This window comes from Monodelphis domestica, chromosome 8 (genome assembly GCF_027887165.1).
Source record: "Monodelphis domestica isolate mMonDom1 chromosome 8, mMonDom1.pri, whole genome shotgun sequence".
Taxonomy (NCBI): domain Eukaryota; kingdom Metazoa; phylum Chordata; class Mammalia; order Didelphimorphia; family Didelphidae; genus Monodelphis; species Monodelphis domestica.
The window spans coordinates 202852111-202866673 of NC_077234.1; the positions used below are offsets into that span (position 1 = coordinate 202852111).

The 14563-nt window shown below is 40.2% G+C and overlaps 1 pseudogene; it reads right to left on the minus strand.

The window, feature by feature from the left end:
* The window catches only part of LOC103100291 (G1/S-specific cyclin-E2-like), a 60011-nt pseudogene extending 55272 nt beyond the window's left edge, over window positions 1-4739 (minus strand).
* Between the last annotated feature and the right edge of the window lie 9824 nt (window positions 4740-14563).

Genomic DNA, 14563 nt, shown 5'->3' on the forward strand with positions numbered 1-14563 from the left:
CCTGGCTTGAGGAATGGCATCCAGGACAAGTTAGGGAGAGAGGTGGGGAATAGATCTTTGGGGGAGATTTCTCAGTAGACGGCTTCCTTCAAAGTCCCAGGCTACTATATTTTAAGCTGAGTGAGAGATTTCAGGGATTCACTGGGAAACAGTTGATATCCAGAGGGACCCAGCTTAGAAAGATCCTCTTCTCAAGCTCTCAGCTGGAGGGATGAAGTGAGCTGGCAGTTTTTGAGTTCTCTCAGCTTCTGTTCTCTCACTGGAATGCTGGATTTTTTTTCTTCTTGCCCCTCCCCCATGTGAGCTGCTCCTTGTTCCACTGGATCTGATTTCTCTCTTTACAAATTCCTCTCTTACAGTCTTTACCAAAGAAAACCCCAAGTGGGTGGAGAAGAGTCAGACACTACTGAACAACAAAAGTACTCAAAGGTTAACCTTGAATAGAAAAATGAGATTTGATAGTGAAATTATCAAAACAAGTTATTTTCATTAGCTCTAGCTGAAGGATCTCCTTTGAATAAGATTATCCTGCTGAGGGTAATGCTATCTCCATCAGGTGTATAAGTGACAGTGCCACTCTTGACTCCCAGGAAAAGAGTTTAAGGAAGCAGTAGGGCAAGAATAAGAGATGCCACATATGAAATATACAGTACCATCTCTATCCTTCATTGCTAAAGTTCTTGAAAAAATTGTCCACACCTGTTACCTCTCCATTTCATTATCCACTCTCTTATTAACCCCTTGCAATCAAGCCTTCTCACTGAGCTGTCTATTCTACTGAAAAACTCAAGAGTCAAGCCATTCAACAAATCCATTGGGGGTTTTTTTCAGTCCTCATCATCATTGGACCTCTCTATAGTTTTTGATGTAGTTGACCCACATGTTTACCCCTTGGTTTTATAGTAACCACATCCTTCTCTTTCTCCTTTTACATTCTAACCATGGCTTCTCTAGCCTATTTATTGACTTCTTATTCTCTCCCCAACATTTAATGTAAGTTTTTCCCTAAGACTCTACCCTGACCCTCTTATCTCCAGTCTCTGTCTCTGTCCTTTGTCTCTCCCCCTCATCTCTCTTGACAACCTCATCTGCTACATTTGCTAACATGGCTACATCTACCATCCCTAAGCAGAATATTCCCAAATCTCTTTCTCCACCACTAATTTCTTTTCTGAATTTCAAACTTACCTTTCCACTTGGATATTTCACAAGCAACTAAAACTCATCATGTTCAAAATCAAGGTATCTTTACCATTAAACTTTCCATTCTTCATATGGAAATAGGGTATCAAGTGATAACACATATATAACCCAGTGGGACTTGCTTGTCAGCTCCAAAAGGGGGAGGGAGAGAAAATGAATCATGTAACCATGGAAAAATATTTTTAAATTTTAAAAAGAAAAAATTTGTACCAATTAAAAATACATTTGCATAACGTTTTGAATCTAAAGTGAATAGAAAACCCTCTTTCTTCTCCAAACCTCCCCCCCCAAAAAACCCAAAAACTTTCCATTCTTTCCAATTTCACGATTTCTGACTTTGATAATCAAGTTAAAAAATCTCTGAGTCAGGTAGCTTGGTGGCTCAGTGGATAGAGAATCAGACACAGAGAACAGAAGGTCTTGGGTTCAGATGTGACCTCAGATACTTCCTAGCTGTGTGATGCTGGACAAGTCACTTAATCCCCATTGCCTAGCCCTTACCATTCTTCTGCCTTAGAATCAATATGTATTACTAATTCTAAGATGGAAAGTAAGGATAAAAAAAAACAAAAACAAATAAACAAATAAGATCCTTGGGTGATCTTATCAGTTTACAAAGTGTCAGTTCGTCACTTGTAATGTCTCTTGCGTTGATCCCCTCTTCGCTATTCCTGACACTTCTTAGTACTTGCCTTTACTGATATATGAATACCTTTTTATTATAATCTCCCAATACATTTTTCAGCCTCTTTTCTTCCTTTCCCCCAATCCGTCCTCCACACTGCTGCCAGAATAGGCTTTTTATGCATAGATCTGATTTTATCACACCCCTACTCAAAACCTGGAAAGGTGAAACTTTTGCCTAGAATTCATGCCCTCCTCAAGCTGGCACCATCCTACCTTTCCTATTTTACCTCATCTCTCTCCTTTCTCTAAAGCCTAACTACAATGGCTTCCTCTCCCCAGTCTCCACCCCACAGCATACCCTGTTTTCCCATTTCTCTGCCTTTGCTCATGCTGTTCCTGACCTCTCCCCACTCCCTCTCTGTGCCTCTTGACTTCAACTCAGCAAACATTAAACACCTACTCTGGGCAAAGCCTTCGTGCTTGGGCACTGGACATACACAACTGGGAAGAAAATGGTCCCTGCTCTCAAAGAACTTACATTCCTCTAAGGGAAGGGAAAGCTTAATCCTGTCTAGCCTTTAAAGCTCAATTCAAATGCCGCCTCCACTAGGAAGCTTTCCTGCTCAGACTTCAAATAGTACTTCCTTTTTCTGCCTTTCCCTGTATGACTGTGTATTATGGTTCTCTGTATCATCCTCCCATAAGACCAAAAGCTCTATAAGGCCTGGCACAAGTTTTAACTTTTATCTCCCCACTATCTAATACACTGCTCTGCACACAGTAGGCACCTATAAATGTTTGTCACGATCATGAATAAATGAACGAAAATTGGGTTTTTAATTAATTCATTAAACAGGATAACTTTATGGTACATACAACCATGGATGTGCATTCTGTCACCTGGTACATAAACTCTATTTTTATAGTACTTTTTTAAAAGTTTTTTTTTCATTGAAAGAGAGTAATTGTGGCAGCATGTAATAAGACATAAGTTTTCCTCCCTGCTTATAATTTAAAATAATCTAGAAGCAACACTGCTACATCTCTCCTAGATTAGTTTTGGCTTGTGTTTTGGCTGTAAAATTAGCTTTAAAGTTGATAACATGTTGGTTATTTTTATAAAGGAGGGAGGGCAGCTAGGTGGTTCAGTGGGAAAAGTACCAGGACTGGAGACAAGAGGCCTTGGGTTCAAATCTGACCTCAGACACTTTCTAGCTGTGTGACCCAGGGGGAAAGAAAAAACAAAAACATTTATTTGAGAAAGGCTCCTATCTATTATGGAAAGCCTATTCTGATGCCTCACCTACCACACATACTGTCAGTGTTCTTTTCCTTAGTAAACTGTTACTGTAAAGTCATTTTTCAGTCATGTCCAACTCTTCATGACCCCATTTGGAGTTATCTTGGCAGACATAGCCGAGGAGTTTTCCATTTCCTTCTCGAACTCTTTTAACAAGATGAGACTGAGGCAAACAGGATTAAGTGACTTGCCTAGAGTCACACAGGTAGTAAGTATCTGAGGCTGGATTTGAACTCGAACCTTCCTGACTCCAGGACCTCCCAGCTCTAGGCTTGGCTCTCAATCCACTGAGCCACTTACCTCCCCCGTTACATGTTTCTCTTAGATTATTTATGAAGTCCAAATTTGAGCCTAACTTCTAGCTCTTATTCCAGTATTCTTTTTTATAGTAGGAAAACATGCTGATTTCCATTTCCTACTTTGGGGTCTCCCTCACTAACCATACTCAGGCTGGAACTTCACCACATCCTCCTCACCCACTGTAAAAGTTTTCCAGGGTTTCCAGTATGGGGCAAAACCCCAGAAATAACTTGCACCTACTTGACAAAGCCTTCAGTGTTCTGCTTATGTTGTGGTTGCTGAGATATTTTTCAGTCATGTCTGATTCTTTGTGACCCCTTTTGAGGTTTTCTTGGCAAAGATACTAGAACTGGTTTGCCATTTCCTTCTCTAGCTCAAATTACAGATTAGGAAACTGAGGCAAACAGGTTAAGTGTCTGGCCCCGGATGATATAGCCAGTAAGTGTCTCAGGTCAGATTTGAATTCATAAAGACTTCAGGTCTATGGCTGGCTATCACTGTAAATGGTACAATATCTGCTTCATTGGATTTTTTTTTAATCCTTACCTTCTGTCTTGGAATTGATATAGAAATATCCATTAGGCAAAGGGGCTTAAGTGACTGGCCCAGGATTACACAGCTAGGAAGAGTCTGAGGCAGATTTACTTCATAGGGTTTTGAGGAAAGCTTTATAAATGATGGAAGTGTACAAATTATTTGGGTCATTATGATGGAAGAGAGCCCCCTCCTGGACAATAGGACATTTTGCCTCAGAACTCAGATGTTCTAGACAAGACCCAGGCCATTACACCTCCTTGGCCAGACCCCGAGCTTTGACAAAGGGCGAATTCATATATAAATCACCCTAACACCCTAATAATACTTTGACAGTAATTTTCTTCCAATAAATTCTTCAAACCTCAACTCAGATTGTCACCTCTTCTAGGCGTTCCTTGATCCACCCAGTAATTAGAGGTTTTCTCCTCCTCGTATTATATTAGACGCATTTGCATACATGTCCGTAGAATGTGAGCTCTTGAGGGCAGGGCTGTTTTGTTCTGTCCTGGAATCCCCCAAAGCCCAGCCCAGTGAGTGCTTCATATACATTGGTTGTGTTGAGTTTAGTAGCGTGTCCCTTCATTGTATTTGTTGTCTGAACTAGGAAATCCAGAGGCCAGCAATTTGGGCATGAAGGAGGAGCTCCTGCAGCCATCACCTCTGTTATCCATTACAGGGCTGTCGAGGCTAAGGCTTTGTCCAGTGCCAAGGCTTTCACACCAAGCAGGACAGCATGGGAGCGACCATCTAAACCAGTTGAATCTCTCTCCATTAGCGATTCTCATTGCCCACCTAGTTAAACAGGAATAATACTAATTTTATAAAGTATTGTAATGGTCATGAAGCAGGAGGTAAAGATGGAAGAGAGAAAAGGCAATTTTGTTGATTAAAAAGATTTAATTTGGACAATAGTCCCACAGGCTCTCAGGGTTCTAAAGAAGCTTAGAGATCATTTTATTTCGTCATTTTATAGGTAATGAAATGGAAGGGGATGGTCCAATCCCTTGGAAAGAACCCTGGTTTGTTTGTTTGTTTTTTCATTTTTCATCAGAAACACCTTTTCAACTTAGTAATTGTATGACTTTCAGCAAAACACCAAACCATTCTCAGCTTAAGCTTCCTTATCTGCCAAATTAAGGGATTGGATTTTGGGGCCTCTGGGGTCTTTTCTGGGTATAGATCAATGATCCTAGGAGAGGCAGGCAGACAGATAGACAGAGACAGAGAGAAACAGAGAGAGAGAGAGAGAGAGAGAGAGAGAGAGAGAGAGAAACAAAGTCAAAAGAGGAAGACAGAGGCAGAGAGAGAAGGAGGGAGACAGACGGAAATGTATGTGTGTGTGTGTGTGTGTGTGTGTGTGAGAGAGAGAGAGAGAGAGAGAGAGAGAGAGAGAGAGAGACAGACAGACAGACAGACAGACAGACAGACAGAAAGATAGACAGAGAGACATAGGGAAAGACTTGCTTACAGTCACTCGGAAAGGAAGTTGCACAGGCAACTGTAAAGTTGCTATTTTTCAGTTGTGTCTGACTCTTTGTGACCCTTCTGGGGTTTTCTTAGACAAAGATACTGGAGAGATTTGTCATTTTTTTTTCTAGCTTATTTTACAGACAAGGAAACTGAAACAAAAAGGGTTAAGTGACTCACCCAGGATCACACAGTTAGTAAGTGTCCGAGGCCAAATTTGAACTCAAGAAGACAAGTCTTCCTGACTCTAGGTCTAGCACTCTATCTTCTGTGCCCTCTAGTTGTCTCTGACCTATGGGGTAAGCAGATATTATTAATTCCATTTTACAAATGAAAAAACTGAAGGTCAGAGAGATAATTTCCCCCAGGTCACACAACTAATTCGTCTCAAAGCAAGGATTTGAACCCATATCTCCTAATTCCCCCTAGTCCAGCCCCCTGTCCATTATGTCATAGCTGCCTTTTGAAAGAATAAGAAAATGTATGAATCAGAGGTGGAGAAGCTGACTCCACCTGCTTCCAGAACTAATTGCTTCTGTGTTTTCTGCAAAGGCTGGAGAACTCCCAGAATGGAATCAGACCTTTGGTGGAGTTCTGGTCTAACTGTTGCCAGTGAGTTAGCAAAGCAGCAGATAGCTACATTGTCTAAGCCAGGGTTTGAAGGTTTGTTTCACTTTTCTGGTTTGAGCCAAAACAGTAAGATCCTTACCTAAGGGTAATAAATAGAGCATGAAAAAGAGCTAATGTACCAGGTTGAAAAAGAATAAGGTCCAAGCCATCAGATGAGGCGTTTCACTTCAGATACTCTTCTCTTGAACCGTACATAAGCACTCACTTCATTTTGTAAAGATTTTCCTAACAAGAGAACAGCTAGGTAGCTCAGTGGATAGAGTCAGGCTTAGAGACGAGAAGTCCTGAGTTCAAATATAGCTTCAGACACTTCCTAGCTGTGTAACACTAGGCAAGTCACTTACCCACTATTGTCCAGCCCTTACCTCTCTTCTGCTTTGGAACCAATGAGGAAGGAAGGAAGGAAGGAAGGAAGGAAGGAAGGAAGGAAGGAAGAAAGGAAGAAAGGAAGAAAGGAAGAAAGAAAGAAAGAAAGAAAGAAAGGAAGAAAGAAAGAAAGAAAGAAAGAAAGAAAGAAAGAAAGAAAGAAAGAAAGAAAGAAAGAAAGAAAGAAAGAAAGAAAGAAAGAAAGAAAGAAAGAGTGGGAAGGAGGGAAGGAGGGAAGGAGGGAAGGAGGGAAGGAGGGAGGGAAAGAAAATGTGATCCCAGTTAGGTGACTCAGTGAATAGATAGCCAGGCCTGGAGAGGGGAGGTCCTGAACTCAAATCTCACCTCAGATACTTCCTAGCAGGGGCAAGACACTTAACCCCAATTGCCTAGCTTTTACCACTGTTTTGCCTTGGAACCAATACATGGTATTGAATCTAAGACTAAAGATAAGGGTTTAAAAAAAATCTCCACCTTGCAAGTAGGTCCCCCTTTCCCCAGTAATTTAGCAATCTTCCTTCTCTTCATAACCTCTTGGCAATCCCAGGTATGTTCAGCCTGTTCTGTGACTGGTACCTCCTCCCCCAAGTTGGGGGAGGCACAGACTTCCCTAGAGGAGCTCTGGAATCTTTCAGTGCCTGGGGGTAGTGACCCAGAAGGGATGCTAAGAAAACAAGACAGTAGGCGATAAAGTAGAATATTTTACTGCTCTTAATTTTAGATTTGTGATGGGGGCAGATCTCCCTGTCCTGTCTGAACTTCCATGGCTAGCTTTCCACTGGATTGATGAATAGTGAGATCAGATGAGATAACGTTTGTAAAACATTTAGCAGAGTGCCTGACACATTAAGGCCTCGTTTTGTTTTGTTTCTTAAAAACCTTTACCTTCTGTCTTAGAACCTACACTTCAGATCCATTCCCAAGACAGAAGGGTGATAAAGGCTTATTTTTAAAAATTAAATTTTCATACCAAATGATATAGTAATATTAAACATTTTTAATTTTAAAATAGTATTAATTTTACATAATAGCAAGTGTACTATGGAGCAGAATTTACAAGGATATTTAATACATTTCATAAAATGCAATAAGTAATCCATCCATATGCCTTGGTTATTAGTGAAGCCTGATCCCCTGGGTGATAAAGCAATTTCCGGTCTTCTAGGATGGAAGACAATGTGGGTTAAGTGGCTGGCCCAGGGTCACACAGTCTAGGCAGTCTCCAAGTTCATATTTGAACCCAGGACTTCCCATCTCCACCTCTCTGCCGCTCACATTAGATTTTTCCCCCTTTCTTTTGTTTTTTAAACCCTTACTTTCCATCTTAGAATCAATTTGAACTCAGCTAGATGAGTCTTTCTGACTCCAGACGTGGGGTGCTATCCACTGAGTCACCTTGCTTTCCAACTAGAAGCCGAATTTTTTAGTGTCCAGCTTCTCACGTTTTATTGGATTTGCCACATTCTGCTTTGTCAGTCCTCTCGACCATTTGGTTGAACACAGTGTGTTGCCTTGGAGTCTAGCTTTCTCTAATGGTGCACACACGGCAATGTGAGCTGGGCTCCGGGTTTGGATTGCTCTGCTGTCAATAAGAAAACCACTCAGCATATGTCCTTTCAGGCGAGAATAGTGACAGCTCCCCAATCAGGAAGGCACTGCCTTTCCTTTGGATCCTTTTGCTATTTATTGAGTTTAGCTTGCTTAAATGGTTAACTGTCACAACAGTCAGAGAGACTCTGGTACCAAGAAGACTTTCCCCCACCCAGCTGTCTTCTTCCAGAGGGTAGAGTAACTTGGTGTCTGTCAATCATTCATCCCTGCAATTCCCTGCAGTCCCTTGGCACTCAGATAGAAATTAGACTGGAACAGAGACATAGAAAAGGAACTCCTACTCCTGTGGAGGCTTGTCAGGCTGATCTGTGCTGCCACCTGTCTTGCATCCTAGAAGACTGCAAATTGCTTTATCACCCAGGGGATCAGGCTTCATTAATAACCAAGGCATATGCATGGATTACTTATTTATTTTATGAAATATCAATAAACAACTCCTTGTAAATTCTTCTACTCAGTACACTTGCTATTATATAAAATTAATACTATTCTTAAATTTTAAAAATGTTAATGTTACTATGTCTTTTGATATGAAAATTTAATTTTTAAAAATAAGCCTTTAGGGGGACAGGTGGGCAGCTCAGTGGATTGAGAGCCAGTCCTAGAGACGGGAGGTCCTAGGTTCAAATCTGGCCTGAGCCACTTCCCAGCTGGGTGACCCTGGGCAAGTCACTTGACCCCCATTGCCTAGCCCTTACCACTCTTCTGCCTTGGAACCAATACACAGTAAGGTATTGGTAATTGGTAATTTGGTAATTGGTAAGGGTTTAAAAAAAAATAAGCCTTTAGCTCTCCTTCCCACCCCCTGCCCAAATGAACAATTTGGGGAGAAAAAAAAAGGATACTGTTGGGGAAGTTACATAGCTCAGTAGATACACCAAGGTTGAAGAAGAGAGATCCTGGGTTCAAATATGTATAAGGGTTTTTTAAAAATAAAAATTAAAGGGGGCAGCTGGGTGACTCAGTGGATTGAGAACCAGGCCTAGAGATGGGAGGTCCTATAGCAGTGGTTCTCAACCTTTCTAATGCCGTGACTCCACAATACAGTTCCTCATGTTGCAGTGACCCCAAACCAAAACATTATTTTGGTGGCTACTTCAAAACTGTAATTTTGCTACAGTTATGATTCGGAATGTAAATACCTGATGTGCATTATGTGTTCTCATTGCTACAAATCAAACATAATTTAATCACAAAAACAATATTTAATTATATGTTGAGAAATATTAATCCAGCAGGAGGCAGCCTGAGCGCTGGGGTGGGAGGTAAGTCCTGCCTGGGGAGGGGTTGGCAGACGCTGCCTTCTTCTTCCTGTCGTCTCCCTCCAGCTCAAGCTGAGGCTTCACTTTGCTGGGGTTACTCAGCTCCGTTATCCTCTCCAGGACTCATTCTTAACCCCTCCAGAGCCAGCACCCGGGTGCTCTCTCTGGGTCTCTGTTTGAGTCCGGTCTCCAGGCAATAGGGGAAATCCATCGCCCCTCACAGGGGGAGAGCTGCTGATAGGTAACTAATATTAGTACAATGTGCGGGCAGCAGGGTCCCTGTTCTTTCCGAGATTTTGATGTAAAGTAGCGCAATTTCTCAGTGGCTAAAGCCATCGGAAATATGTATTTTCTGATGACTTTAGGCGACCCCTGTGTTTTGGTCATTCAACCCCTGCCAGGGTCGCGACCCACAGGTTGAGAACCGCTGTCCTAGAGAGTCTGGTCTCAGACCCTTCCTAGCTGTGTGACCCCTGGGCAAGTCACTTAACCCCCATTGCCTAGCACTTACCATTCTTCTGCTCTTGGTACTGATCCTTACTATTGATTCTAAGATAGACGATAAGGGTTTTATTTTTATTTATTTATTTTTAGAGCCATATAGCTAGGAAGTATCTGAGGTCATATTTGAACCCAGGGCCTCCCATCTCTGGGCTTGACTCTTTTTTTTTTTTTAATATATTTTATTTGATCATTTCCAAGCATTATTCGTTAAAGACATAGATCATTTTCTTTTCCTCCCCCCCACCCCCCATAGCCGACGCGTAAATCCACTGGGCATTAGATGTTTTCTTGATTTGAACCCATTGCTTTGTTGATAGTATTTGCATTAGAGTGTTCATTTAGAGTCTATCCTCTGTCATGTTCCCTCAACCTCTGTATTCAGGCAGTTGCTTTTTCTCGGTGTTTCCACTCCCATAGTTTATCCTTTGCTTATGAATGGTGTTTTTTTCTCCTGGATCCCTGCAAGTTGTTCATGGACATTACACCGCCACTAATGGAGAAGTCCATTACGTTCGATTATACCACAGTGTATTAGTCTCTGTGTACAATGTTCTCCTGGTTCTGCTCCTCTCGCTCTGCATCACTTCCTGGAGGTCGTTCCAGTCTCCATGGAACTTCTCCACTTTATTATTCCTTTTAGCACAATAGTACTCCATCACCAACATATACCACAGTTTGTTCAGCCATTCCCCAATTGAAGGGCATCCCCTCATTTTCCAATTTTTGGCCACCACAAAGAGCGCAGCTATGAATATTTTTGTACAAGTCTTTGTGTCCATTATCTCTTTGGGGTACAGACCCAGCAGTGCTATGGCTGGGTCAAAGGGTAGATATTCTTTTGTCGTCTGGGCTTGACTCTTAATCCACTGAGCCACCCAGCTTCCCCCAAGGTAAGGGTTTAAAAAAAAATACCCTCAAAACAAATATCCATAGCCCAGAAAAATTCCCACACTGGCCATGTATAAAATGTATATCTCACTCTTCCCCTTAAGCTCATCAAGTCTTAGAAGAGGGTTACATTTTTGAATTGTAGCTTATCATTGCATGAATCAGGTATAAAGTTTTTCAGAGTTGTTTTTCTTTATAATGGTGTTGCCATTGTATAAATTTGTTCTCCTAGTTCTGCTAACTTTACTCTGTATCAGTTCAGAAGTTTTCCTGGGTTTCTCTGAAACTATTTGGTTATATTCTTTTTTTTTAAACCCTTACCTTCCATCTTGGAATCAACCTATTTGGTTATTTCTTAAAGCACAATATTCCAATTAATTGCTATGTCTTAATTTGTCTAGTATTCCCAAATAGAGGGTCATCCCTTATTTTCCTATTAGGAAATGAGCTGATATAGATATTTTATACATAGGGGTCCTTTCCCTCCCCTTTTAAAAAAATATCTTTGTGGTATAGACTTAGTAAGGGCATTGCTGAATCGAAAGGTATGAGTTTTAGAGTGTATTGTTCTTTTTAAAATATATATTTAAATGTATGTATTAACTAGTATATAGTCATATTGATAGTCCTTCATATTATTTGCATCATTGTGGTCTACTTTGAATAGCAAATTCAAAAACAGGGCAAAGATCATCAGGCAGAGAAGGGATTTGAAGAAATTATATGGTGCCCATCTTAGAAAAATAAAGAATTAATACTTGACATTTTCTTCTGTTACAGCATTATCCCAATGTTTCCTGTGTCTTCATTTGGCTTTTTGTAATGCAATTCAGTTTAACAAACTTTCTTTTAAACCCTTATCTTCCTTCTTCATATCAATTAAAAAAATAAAAAACCCTTAACTTCTCTTAGAATCAACACTGTGTATTGGTTCCAAAGCAGAAGAGAGAGATAAGGGCTAGGATCTGGAGATTAAGTGATTTGCCCAGGGTCACACAGCTAGGAAGGGTCTGAGGCCAGATTTGAACCCAGGATTTCTAGGCCAAGCTCTCAATCCACTGAGCCTCCTGTTCTTTTTAGTATCAATTCTTTTTTTTTTAATACATTATTTTATTTGGTCATTTTCAAACATTATTCATTAGAAACAAAGATCATTTTCTTTTTCTCCCCCCACCTCCGCCTCCCTCCACCTCTCCCAATGGCGATGCATGATTCCTCTGGGTATCACATGTGTCCTTGCTCCGAACCCATTTCCTTGTTGGTATTTGCATTAGGGTGCTCATTCAGTGTCTCTCCTCAATCATATCCCCTCAACCCCTGTAGTCAAGCTGTTGCCTTTCCTCTGTGTTTTCACTCCTCCCATTTGTCCTCTGCTTGAAGGCAGTGTTTTTTTTTCTCCTTGATCCCTGTGGATTGTTCAGGGACATTGCATTGCCCCTAATAGGGAAGTCCATTACCTTAGATTGTACCACAGTGTATCAGTTTCTTGTATACAATGTTCTCCTGGCTCTGCTCCTTTCACTCTGCATCACTTCCTGGAGGTTGTTCCAGTCTCCATGGAATTCCTCCACTTTATTCTTCCTTTGAGCACAATAGTATTCCATCACCAACATATACCACAATTTGTTCAGCCATTCCTCAATTGAAGGGCATCCCCTCATTTTCCAATTTTTTGCCACCACAAAGAGCACAACTATGAATATTCTTGTACATGCCTTTTTCCTTATTATCTCTTTAGGGTACAAGCCCAGCAGTGCTATGGCTGGATCAAATGGCAGACAGTCTTTTATCATAGATAAAAGGGGCATAGTTCCAAATTAAATTGCCCTCAAGAATGGTTGGATCAATTCACAATTCCACCAGCAATGAATTAATGTCCCAACTTTGCCACATCCCCTCCAGCATTCATTACTTTCCTTTGCTGTCATGTTAGCCAATCTACTAGGTGTGAGTTGTTTTGATTTGTATCTCTCTGATTATCATAGATTTAGAGCACTTTTTCATGTGATTTTCATATGATTTAGAGCACTTTTTCATTTGATTTCTTTGGCTGAAAACTGCCTGTCCATGTCCCTTGCCCATTTATCAATTGGAGAATGGCTTGATTTTTTGTACAATTGATTTAGCTCTTTATAAATTTGAGTAATTAGACCTTTATCAGAGGTTTTTGTTATGAAGATTGTTTCCCAATTTGTTGCTTCCCTTCTAATTTTGGATGCATTAGTTTTGTTTGTACAAAAACTTTTTAATTTGACGTAATCAAAATTGTTTATTTTACATTTTGTGACTCTTTCTATGTCTTGTTTGGTTTTAAAGTCTTTCCCTTCCCACAGGTCTGACATGTATACTATTCTGTGTTCACCTAGTTTACTTATAGTTTCCTTCTTTATGTTCAGGTCAATCACCCATTCTGAGTTTATCTTGGTATAGGGTGTGAGATATTGAGCCAAACCTAATCTCTCCCACACTGTCTTCCAGTTTTCCCAGCAGTTTTTGTCAAATAGTGGATTTTTGTCCCAAAAGTTGGGGTCTTTGGGTTTGTCATAGACTGTCTTGCTGAGGTCACTTATCCCAAGTCTATTCCACTGATCCTCCTTTCTGTCTCTTAGCCAGTACCAAATTGTTTTGATGATCACTGCTTTATAATATAGTTTGAGATCTGGGACTGCAAGGCCACCTTCCTTTGTATTTTTTTTTTCATTATTTCCCTGGATATCCTTGATCCTTTGTTCTTCCAAATGAACTTTGTTATGGTTTTTTCTAAATCAGTGAAAAAATTTTTTGGAAGTTCAATGCTAAATAGATAGATAAGTTTGGGTAGGATGGTCATTTTAATTATATTGGCTCATCCTACCCATGAGCAGTTAATGTTTTTCCAATTGCTCAAGTCTAGTTTTAGTTGTGTGGAGAGTGTTTTGTAGTTGTGTTTATATAGTTCCTGTGTTTGTCTTGGGAGATAGATTCCTAAGTATTTCATTTTGTCTAAGGTGATTTTGAATGGGATTTCTCTTTCTAATTCTTGCTGCTGAGCAGTGTTGGAAATATATGGAAATACTGATGACTTATGTGGGTTTATTTTGTATCCTACAACTTTGCTAAAATTGTGGATTATTTAGACTAGCTTTTTGGTTGATTCTCTAGGATTCTTTAAGTAGACCATCATATCATCCGCAAAGAGTGATAACTTGCTCTCCTCATTGCCTATTTTAATGCCTTCAATTTCTTTTTCTTCACTAATTGCTACTGCTAGTGTTTCTAGTACAACATTAAATAATACAGGTGATAATGGGCACCTTTGTTTGACTCCTGATCTTATTGGGAATGCATCTAGTTTATCCCCATTGCAGATGATATTAGCTGATGGTTTTAGATATATACTGTTTATTATTTTTAGGAAAGACCCTTCTATTCCTATGCTTTCTAGTGTTTTTAATAGGAATGGGTGTTGTATTTTATCAAAGGCTTTTTCTGCGTCTATTGAGATAATCATGTGATTTTTGTTGGTTTGCTTGTTGATATGGTCAATTATGTGGATGGTTTTCCTAATATTGAACCAGCCCTGCATTCCTGGTATAAATCCTACTTGATCATACTGAATGACCCTCCTGATCACTTGCTGAAGTCTTTTTGCTAGTATCCTGTTTAAGATTTTTGCATCTATATTCATGAGGGAGATTGGTCTATAGTTTTCTTTCTCTGTTTTTGACCTGCCTGGCTTTGGAATCAGTACCATGTTTGTGTCATAAAAGGAATTTTGTAGAACTCCCTCTTTGCTTATTATGTCAAATAGTTTGTATAGTATTGGGATTAGCTGTTCTTTGAATGTTTGATAGAATTCACTTGTGAATCCATCAGGCCCTGAGGATTT